This window comes from Lycium barbarum, chromosome 2, assembly GCF_019175385.1.
Source record: "Lycium barbarum isolate Lr01 chromosome 2, ASM1917538v2, whole genome shotgun sequence".
Classification (NCBI taxonomy): domain Eukaryota; kingdom Viridiplantae; phylum Streptophyta; class Magnoliopsida; order Solanales; family Solanaceae; genus Lycium; species Lycium barbarum.
The window spans coordinates 84,603,438-84,614,174 of NC_083338.1; positions in this window are offsets into that span (position 1 = coordinate 84,603,438).

Consider the following 10,737-nt stretch of genomic DNA (forward strand, 5'->3'; position numbering starts at 1 on the left):
TTCATCCCCGTGGGGAGCACCCGTATTGTTTATTCGAAAGAAAGATGGCTCCTTGCAAATGTGCATTGACTATCGGCAACTGAATAAGGTGATGATTAAGAACAAATATACTCTTCCAAGGATTGATGACTTATTTGACCAATTACAAGGCGCCAAATGGTTTTCAAAGATAGATTTTGTCACAACCCGACTAGGGGCCGTGACGGGTACCCGGGGCTAACCACCGGGCACTACTTATTCCCCAACTCATCATACTCATTAAGCATTCTTTTATTAAATTCATACTCAAAACATAGAAAAATCATTTTTCGTTGGAAACATAATTACTTTATATATATGCATAAGCCCTTCGGCTATCAAAATAATAATACATACACCATAGTAGCATCGTGAGACCATACTTCCCACACATACGTATCTACAAGCCTCTACTAGAGTACTAGACATATGGAAGGGACAAGACCCCGTCGTTCCCAAAATACATATACACATATATATATATACACAAAAGGATAAACCCAATTAGCACCTCCGGAATAATGGAGTGCTCCAGTAAATCTGCTGATAGTTCCTATAGGTCTGCGCCGTCTCCCTGTCTACCTGTGGGCATGAACACAACATCCAAAGAAAACGGACGTCAGTACGAATATTGTACTGAGTATGTAAGGCATGAATGAAATAAAAATGATAGAGAAATCATAAGTCATACGGTGAAGGCAAGACCTGCGGGACCTTTAAGGATGAATACATTTCATACATATATCATATATACATAATCATAGTACATGAATCATCATAGCGCATGCATTATTGTGTCATATAATTCACCATTGTAGTACCGCATCTGCTCATACCCATAAAGCATTATCCATATTCGGCAATGTAGTGGCTCGACAATATCCGTATTCGGCTACGTAGTGGCTCGACAATATCCGTATTTGGCCACGTAGTGGCTCGACAATATCCGTATTTGGCTACGTAGTGGCTCGAGAATATCCGTATTCGGCCACGTAGTGGCTCGACAGTATCACATACATGTCCTCCGTACCCGGCCATAACAAGGCTTGGCAATCTCATCATCATCATTGCTATCACATACATCTTATAAGCTTATCATAACCTTTCATTAAAGCATACATTTGAATTTAAAGACAATCTATGAAAATCATATCATATTCGTAGCATAAACTTCGTATAAATATCATATGATAGACTTTATAATCTTTAGACTTAGGCTCATCATTACCATCTCGCATCTATGGCATATCTCTTACCTTTTATCACATATGAAATCCTCTATGAAGATAGACTCGTAATTTTTTTTCGGAACATTGGTCATAAGACCCTTAGTAGAGCATATAGACAATCTATATCAATATCGGGGTGACATAAGGTCGAGAACCCCCGATTACATTATGGAGCATTCATAAGTATTCTGCCTCACCTTGAAGGAATTAGCATATAAGGTGAGCGTATACAACAAACAACATCAATGGATCATAGTTAATATCGTTAGCTTTGTAGAAACGTTATACCATGAACTGTAGAATCTTTAGACTTAAGCTCATCATCTTCATTATCGTGCTCATAACATGTCTCTTATCTTTATTTCACGTGGCTATTTATGAACATAGACTCTCAGTTCTGGAATATAAGAAAGTCATGGAGAGGTAGGGAACATAATATTATAGAAGTTTCGTATCGTCATGCTAGTAACATATCTCTTTTCTTTATCTTGTGTGATGCTCTTTATAATCGTAGACTCGTAGTTTTCGATAAGTAGGAAAATCACGAAGAAGGAGGGAATATCATATCATAGGATTCATGCCTTAGAAAGAAAGGACTAGCCTTACATACCTTTTCTTTTAGCTATTCTACCGCTTGATCGTTCTCATTCAATGCTCACGTCCTTACCATCAAGGGAGTTCGTATTAACATTAGTTAATCGATTATAAGAACGTGTAACAATTTCTAGGGAAAATTAGGTAGCATTTCCTTTGTTTCTACTACTTCCTCCATATCATATATCAACTCCCAAATCGATAACAACATTCACAATATCACAAGCAACAATCATCATTCATCTACATTACCCACAATTCGAAATTTCACTCCAATTTCTCCATAATCGTGGTTATAGTTCACTACCACGTTTTGTCACATATAATACTTATTCCATGTTCTAAATTTCATTTATAGCCCAACCATATCACAACACATCAAGAATCATGACTCAATTCAAGTTATCACTCAAAATGACACTATTCTCACTTTCATGACCCCTTTTCCATATCCTTTTACAATCCAAGTGTTTCAACTTCCAAATACCTTAAACAACGTGGAAATACCATAAATCTTACCTTAGATGGTGTAGGAATGAACCTTGAGTGGAAACTCCTCACTTGAGCAAAACCCTAATTTCACCTTCACTTGGATTCCTTAGCTTGGATGAACTTTAATGTTCTTCTTACACTTGAATCAGTTAGATTGATGTAGTTGATCACTAATATTTCTTGGATTCTAGTGGGAGAAATGTTCTAGGGATTTCTAGAGAGAAGGGGGGTGAAAAGGGAAAATGAAATAATATGAACTTGGTCCCTTATTAAATACACAAATTCTGACCCGTCACGGACATACGGACCAACATACTGTCCGTACATTTTATACGGGTTGTATGTTTGGTCCAGTGAAGGTTTCCCTTCTGGGATAAATATACGGCCTAACATACGGCCAATATAATTTATATGGCCAGTTTGTTGGGTCGTATAGCCTAGCTACTCCGATTTCGTTCTCGTCGACTCGTTTGATCTCCAATCTTTATGGAACCTTCTTGACACTTGTTTAACACCTCAGTACCAGTCTAAGGGACGTTATCACTCTTCTCCAAGATATCATTACGCCATCCTTAACTTTTCACTCGTAATTCTTACTCGACACACAACTTACCCCTTGCTTTCCTTGACAACCTTCTTCCCTCACCTCAAATGTCTTTAAAATTTCGATTAGGATCATCAAACGCTATTTATTCCTTATCAAAACATTGTATACGTCGTGCCCTTCGTTAGTCTATTCACTGTACGTTAGCAAAAAATTTCCAAGGTTTAACATTCTTCCCCCCTTTTGGAACATTCGGGAATTCTACGAAAATTTCGCCAGAGTTTCCCTTGTAATAGGTACTACCATCCTGTCACAACAACCTACAATAACATTGCCTCACAAGGCCACAACATAATAGCAATAGAGTTTGGCCACACACGACCCAAAAGCATAAAAGGAAACGTACATACCTTTATCAAGCTTTGATTTTAGTTCTTAACTTACCCTGGGCTATTTGGGAGGGCATTTTTATATCTGCCTATACCTCTCCCATTCCCTTCCTATCATATAGTTAATTCTTCTAGGACATCTCTCATGTCCTTCATTGATTATGCAGCCTCGTACTACTAACTCAATAATCCTGTAACAGTAAGCTTCTAAAGTGCTATAACTCATGTCTCGTATATTTTCTTTACACTCACGTCTTCATAAAATATATTGACAATATAGTCTGCACGATCAGGAAGTTTTCATTAATAACTAACTTACTCGGTAGCGTATGTCACTCTTTTACCTTTTCTAACTGACCCTATCATTTCTCTATCATTCAGCCACTACTATCTTAGAAGTTCGACTCTTCAAACCTTACTTCCTTAAAACTTGAGTACCATTGTCCTTACCACCCTCCCTTAAGTCTCATCGGTAGTACCTTTAAAAAGGTATTTCATGAAGATTACAGGTGATGGATTATCGTACTTTACCGATTATCGTCACTACATAGCATAAAACCTCTCAATTAATACTTGCTTAATATTACAAGTATTAATTTCTACTTTAACACATTATCAAAGGTGCAGATATACCTGGGACGACATCGGGGAATGACTCTAGATCTTGTCGCTCAGCTAAAGCATACATACGGGGTTGAGTGTCACCTGAAGTAAATGCTCCCCCTCTGCCTCTACCTCGGCCTACTGGAATCGGGGGAGTCTGTCCTCCCGGGCGCACCGAAGAAGAACCAGCCGCTGATCCTATGGGCTGAACCGCACGCCTACCGCCTCGAAATAGGCACTCTCTCATAATATGACTTGGCTGGATGCAAACATAGAAAACATCCAAACCCAATCGGCACGGCCCCCAATGTAGTTTACCGCACTTGGTGCATTGTGGTGTAGATAATCTCATCTGGCCTTAATCACTCCTATACTGAGAGCCCAACTCTCTGAAACTCTGATCCGGTCCAAAATGAATAGAGCAATCGGACCCCTGGCCTGCAGCTCGTGGAGGTACACTAGTCGCCAATTGGCCTTAGTGTCTAGAATATGACAGCCTCGATCCCCCTCAATAGTCGCTATCGGCTACGGATCTTGCCCTCTTACTTTTCCCCTTATCAATATCACGCTCGCCCTTTTGCGGATGTTGTTGCTCTTCTAAATTTTGGGCATGGGCTTGAATGCAGGGAATATCCATCCCGTCTTGTAATGAAGCCGTTAAGCAATCTTTAAATAAATGTGGCCCTAAGCCACTCACAAACCTATGCACCCTATCCCCCATGTCGGCCACCATGGTTGGAGCATACCTAGCCAATGAATTAAACGGAAGGCTATACTCCCGAGCACTCATATTTTCTTGCTTCAAATTTAAGAACCTATCCACTCTAGCTCGGCAGACCTCGGTTGGCAAAGAGTGGCGGGTGAAGGCATCTACAAATTCCTGCCACACGGTAGGAGGCGCATTCTCTTTTCTTGATGATACCCAGTTATTATACCATAAGACTGCCACATCCCCGAGTCTATAAGATGCTAACTCCACCGATTCTGTTTCGGAGGCATGAATAATCCTTAATATTCTCAACATTTAATCAATAAAACCTTGAGGGTCTTCATCCGGCTTTGACTCGAAAAACTCTGGAGAATTCAAACTCATAAAATCACGAGCTCAAGTACTAACGGCCCTGTCAGTTGAACCCGAACCCGGCCGTTGTGCCTGGGCGGCAACTAGCTTTGTCAATAAGAGGATAGCCTCGGTCACTTGTTGACCCGAAGCAACTGGTGGAGGTACTGGAGGATAGGAGCCGGAGCTGAAGCCCCTTCTTGTTCTTCTATAATAGGTGGGGTAGGAGAAGTATTAGATGTAGCCTCATTGTGTGACTCACCCTCTTCTACACTCATTAGTGGCTCCCCTTCTACCCGCAGTTTCATCGTAGTCTTGCCCTTTTGGGCGACTGTAGCTTTTCCCTTTGGCGGCATTTCTAAAATCATAGAACACTATTAAGAGGAGAAAATCTTATAACACAGCTCTATGGCACGATCTCTTAATTTGAAAGATGGTCATTTTTCCTAAATGCCCTGTAGCCTCCTGTTTATTAGTATGGCGCACAACACACCATAAACAATACTCTACTTGACGCGGCTCGTAGACACTTCCTAGGACTGAACTGCTATGATACCACTTTTGTCACGACCCGACTAGGGGCCGTGACGGGTACCCCGGTCTAACCACCGAGCACCACTTATTCCCCAACTCATCATCCTCATTAAGCGTTCTTTTATTAAATTCATACTCAAAACATAGAAAAATCATTTTTCGTTGGAAACATTATTACTTTATATATATGCATAAGCCCTACGGCTATCAAAATAATAATACATACACCATAGTAGCATCGCGAGACCATACTTCCCACACATACGTATCTACGAGCCTCTACTGGAGTACTAGACATATAGATGGGACAAGACCCCGTCGTGCCCAAAATACATACATATATATATATATATATATGTATATATATATATATATATATATATATATATATATATATATATATATATATACACACACACACACAAAAAGATAAACCCAATTAGCACCACCGGAAAAACGGAGTGCTCCTGTAAATCTGCTGATAGCTCCTATAGGTTTGCGCCGTCTCCCTGTCTACCTGTGGGCTCATATGAACACAGCGTCCAAAGAAAACGGACGTCAGTACGAATATTGTACTGAGTATGTAAGGCATGAATAAAATAAAATGATAGAGAAATCATAAGTCATAAGTTGAAGGCAAGACCTGCAGGACCTTTAAGGATGAATACATTTCATACATTTATCATTTATACATAGTCGTAGTACATGAATCATCATAGCGCATGCATTATTGTGTCATATAATTCACCATTGTAGTACCATATCTGCTCATACCCATAAAGCATTATCCGTATTCGGCAATGTAGTGGCTCGACAATATCCGTATTCGGCCACGTAGTGGCTCGACAATATCCGTATGTGGCTACGTAGTGGCTCGAGAATATCCGTATTCAGCCACATAGTGGCTCGACAGTATCACATACATGTCCTCCGTACCCGGCCATAACAAGGCTCGGTAATCTCATCATCATCATTGCTATCACATATATCTTATAAGCTTATCTTAACCTTTCATTAAAGCATATATTTGAATTTAAAGACAATCTATGAAAATCATATAATATTCGTAGCATGAACTACGTATAAAGATCGTATGATAGACTTTATAATCTTTAGACATAGGCTCATCATTACCATCTCGCATCTATGGCATATCTCTTACCTTTTATCTCATATGAAATCCTCTATGAAGATAGACTCGTAATTTTTTTTCGGAACATTGGTCATAAGACCCGTAGTAGAGCATATAGACAATCTATATCAATATCGGGGTGACATAAGGTCGAGAACCCCCGAATACATAATGGAGCATTCATAAGTATTCTGCCTCACTTTGAAGGAATTAGCATATAAGGTGAGTGTATACAACGAACAACATCAATGGATCATAGTTAATATCGTTAGCTTTGAAGAAACGTTATACCATGAACTCTAGAATCTATAGACTTAAGCTCATCATCTTCATTATCGTGCTCATAACATGTCTCTTATCTTTATTTCACGTGTCTATTTATGAACATAGACTCTCAGTTCCGGAATACAAGAAAGTCATGGAGAGGTAGGGAACATACTATCATAGAAGTTACGTAAGGATCATTAGTTTCGTAAGAATGTCGTATCCTGAGCTTTAGGACTTCTAGACTTATATTCATCATCGGTATCGTCATGCTCGTAACATACCTCTTTTCTTTATCTTGTGTGATACTCTTTATAATCGTAGACTCGTAGTTTTCGATACGTAGGAAAATCACGAAGAAGGAGGGAATATCATATCATAGGATTCATGCCTTAGAAAGAAGGGACTAGCTTTACATACCTTTTCCTTTAGCTATTCTACCGCTTGATCGTTCTCCTTCAATTCTCACGTCCTTACCTTCAAGGGAGTTCGTATTAACATTAGTTAATCGATTATAAGAACGTGTTACTATTTCTAGAGAAAATTGGGCAGCATTTCCTTTGTTTCTACTACTTCCTCCATATCATATATCAACTCCAAAACATCGATAACAACATTCACAATATCACAAGCAACAATCAACATTCATCTACGTTACCCACATTTCGAAATTTCACTCCAATTTCTCCAAAATCGTGGTTATAGTTCACTACCACGTTTTCTCACATATAATACTTACTCCATGTTCTAAATGTCATTTATAGCCCAACCATATCACAACACATCAAGAATCATGACTCAATTCAAGTTATCACTCAAAATGACACTATTCTCACGTTCATGACCCATTTCGCATATCCTTTTACAATCCAAGTGTTTCAACTTTCAAATACATTAAACAACGTGAAAATACCATAAATCTTACCATAGATGGTGTAGGAATGAACCTTGAGTGGAAAGTCCTCACTTGAGCAAAACCCTAGTTTCACCTTCACTTGGATTCCTTAGCTTAGATGAACTTTAATGTGCTTCTTACACTTGATTCAATTAGATTGATGTAGTTGATCACTAATATTTCTTGGATTCTAGTGGGAGAAATGTTCTAGGGAGTTCTACAGAGAAGGGGTGTGAAAAGGGAAAATGAAATAAAATGAACTTGGTCCCTTATTAAATACGCAAATTCTGACCCGTCACGGACATACGGACCAACATACTGTCCGTACATTTTATACGGGTCGTATGTTTGGTCATCATCATTGTTTAACACCTCAATACCAGTCTAAGGGATGTTATCACTCTTCTCCAAGATATCATTACGCCATCCTTAACTTGTCACTCGTAATTCCTACTCGACACACAATTTACCTCTTGCTTTCCTTGACAACCTTCTTCCCTCACCTCAAATGTCTTTAAAATTTCAATTAGGATCGTCAAATGCTATTTATTACTTATCCAAACATTGTATACGTCGTGCCCTTCGTTAGTCTATTCACTGTACGTTAACAAAAAATTTCCAAGGTGTAACATTCTTCCCCCCTTTTGGAACACTCGTCCTTGAATGTTAAACACTCGGGAATTCTACGAAAATTTCGCCAGAATTTCCCCTCTAATAGGGTACTACCATCCTGTCACAATAGCCCATAATAACATTGCCTCACAGGGCCACAACATAATAGCAGTAGTGTTTGGCCACACACGATCCAAAAGCATAAAAGAAAACGTACATACCTTTATCAAGCTTGGATTTTTAGTTCTTAACTTACATCCTGGGGCTATTTGGGAGGGCATTTTTATATCTGCCTATACCTCTCCCATTCCCTTCCTATCATACAGTTAATTCTTTTAGGACATCTCTCATGTCGTTCATTGATTATGCAGCATCGTACTACTAACTCAATAATCCTGTAACAGTAAACTTCTAAAGTGCTTTAACTCATGTCTCGTATATTTTCTTTACACTCACGTCTTCATAAAACATATTGACAATATAGTCTGCACGATCAGGAATCTTTCATTAATAACAAACTTACTCGGTAGCGTATGTCACTCTTTTACCTTTTCTAACTGAACCTATCTTTTCTCTATCATTCAGCAACTACTATCTTAGAAGTTCGACTCTTCATACCTTACTTCCTTAAAACCTGAGTGTTATATCCCGCATTTTTGTGCAATCGGATAATTCAAGGCAATCGCGGGAAGACAACAAGCAAGGCCATATTTTATTTTGTTTGACATATGAGTTTCTTATGAAAAATTTAAAAGTGGAAATAATGAGGAAGGTCAATGGCATAAAGGGAAATTCGCAATACGACTCGTGAAAATATGGAAGAAGACGAAGGGCAAATTTGGAAGTTGGAAAAAAAATTGTTTTCATGAATTACAAGAACTAGCCCAAAATACAAGTGGGCTTGAAATTTTTTTAAAAAAAAAAAAAAAAAAAGAGGCCCAAACGGCCATGGTATGGGCTAGGCCCATGTGGGGATTTAGTTTGCCAAGTTAAAAAGAGTCATCTTTTTGGCCATAATTCTCTAGAAACCTCTAGAAAACAAGAACTCTGAGAGAGGAGAAAAACCTAAGGGCCATTTCGGCCAAGAGCTTTACCAACAAGAAAATTTACAAATATTCCTTCAAAAATCATTTCCTACCAAGTAGAGGGCCCTTAACAAAGTGGAGTTGTTGTTGGAACAAGAAAAACACAAATTCACAAGTTGGAGTTTCAAACAAGTTGGAGGATCAAAGAAGAAGGTGAGATTTCATTTTCTTTGTATGTTATGGATGTTATGCATGTTGTAGTATGCAAAAGTGAATGAAATTCATGAAACCTTGCATGTTGGTGTTGAACCGTGTGAGGGTGTTGTTGGCCGTGCATTTATGCCTATGTATGTGTAGGAATCATGTTGTAATTATTTCATTTAGTGCTTGGTTGTTGCAATGAATGTTATGTGATAATGGAAGTTGAATGAATTTTTGGAGAAGTTGTAGTTGTGCATGCATAATGTATGAAGCCGTGTGTGCATGGTGTGTGTGTGGCCGTGCATATGTGTGAATTGTGAAGGAATAATGAGCAAGTTTTATTTAGCATTTTAGTTGTTGTGTTGTGGATTTTATATTACAAATAAAGATTTGATAATCTTGGTGAAGTGTTAGTAGTTGGAAGTTGTGTAAATTGAAAATAATGTTCTTGTATGGATGGTATGTAATGATATTGGTATGATGCTGTTGGAATATATATTATAAGATTGTTGTTGTTTTATTGGAATTGGAAAGTCTTGAAGGAAGTAGAATGCTACTTGACATGTTGGAATGTACTTTGAGTTGAATATGGAAATTGCTAGTGTGGTTGTTGAGTTATGTTGATAGTTTGGCCGGGTTTGAATTCCCGGATTGTGATTGATTAAAATTTGACTAACTTGAATGTTGAGGATGGTATATTTACAGAGGAAATGCTGCCGAAATTTCAGTAGCCAAGTGTTACCTTAAGATTTCAATTCTAAGTACCCTAATAAAAGTTTTGGTAAATGTGACCAAATTGCAGATTTTGGCGGATTTGCAACGTGAATTCGGAATAGCAAAAGGAGCGGAAAGAGGTATGTAAGGCTTGTCCCTTCTTTCTATGGCATGTCTTAGACGTAATAAGTTGGGTACGAGCCTCGGGGACAACTCTATTCCCCGGAATCCGCACCTAAAGTTTCTCCTTTTTCCTTCAGTAGAATTGAACTATAAAGTGTGCGAAATGTTGAAAAGACCTCCTAAACCCCTAGAACTTGCATAGATGGGACCCGACTACCCTAAAACCCTCACAAGTAACGCCATGACATGTAACATATGCAAATCGTATACGCTACCTCATTCGGGCCGAGGTGGGCCCGTTGCTCTCG